This window comes from Cornus florida, unplaced genomic scaffold (assembly GCF_030987335.1).
Source record: "Cornus florida cultivar Cherokee Brave unplaced genomic scaffold, ASM3098733v1 CherokeeBrave_3.0.0_Hap2_Chr02, whole genome shotgun sequence".
Taxonomy (NCBI): domain Eukaryota; kingdom Viridiplantae; phylum Streptophyta; class Magnoliopsida; order Cornales; family Cornaceae; genus Cornus; species Cornus florida.
This window is the reverse complement of record NW_026775572.1, coordinates 10,751,105-10,751,818: the sequence shown is the minus strand read 5'-3', so window position 1 is coordinate 10,751,818 and position 714 is coordinate 10,751,105. Positions and strand designations below refer to the sequence as shown.

General features: G+C 37.8%; 1 non-coding gene across 1 annotated transcript; it reads right to left on the bottom strand.

Moving 5' to 3' along the window:
* Window positions 1–291: 291 nt before the first annotated feature.
* LOC132298010 (small nucleolar RNA R71) lies at window positions 292–400 on the bottom strand. The gene has a single exon (XR_009479483.1). It is a non-coding gene; the product is annotated as a small nucleolar RNA R71 (small nucleolar RNA).
* Window positions 401–714: the final 314 nt, after the last annotated feature.

Here is a 714-nt window from a genome sequence, read left to right as displayed (position 1 = left end):
ACTTCCAGGCACAGCAATATAAAATCAAGCCCTCAACCATCCAAATGTGCTCCCTTTTCTATGGGTTGAGTAATGAAGAACCATATAAACATTTGGATGAGTTTTTGGAAGTTTGTTTAATCGTGAAATTCACGGATCTTCCAGAAGAAGTTTTCCAATTGAAGCTTTTCCCTTTCACTCTTCAGGAAAAGGCTAAATATTGGTTTACCAACTTGAGGGCAAATTCAATCACATCTTGGGTTCAATTACAATGTGCATTCCTTAAAAATTTTTACCCTGCAAGTAGAACCAATGCTATGAGAGTTTCTATCCATGAATTCTCCCAAAATGAGGGAGAACCTTTGCATGAAGCATGGGAGCGTTTGAACGATTTGCTACGGAAGTGTCCACATCATGACATACAGTACAATGCGGAATAGACGGAAAATATAAAGTGAAGAACTTACAGAGAGAAAAGAAAGAAAAACTAATAAGAAAAACCGATGCCGAAACCATGTTGGGGTTACGGTTTAAATAACATTACAAAAGGTGAACAGTTCCAGAGAAGATAAGAACGAATCTTTCTTTTACTGTTTGAAAAAGTGAGTGTCGGCAACTTTCACTGTTGATGAATAGTGTGTCGTCAACTTTCGGTTACTTTAGCTTTTGGTAAAGTAAACATGACAGCTCTTTTTGTCGTGTGCTGGATAGATTGCAGTCGAGTGGAAAAGAGTG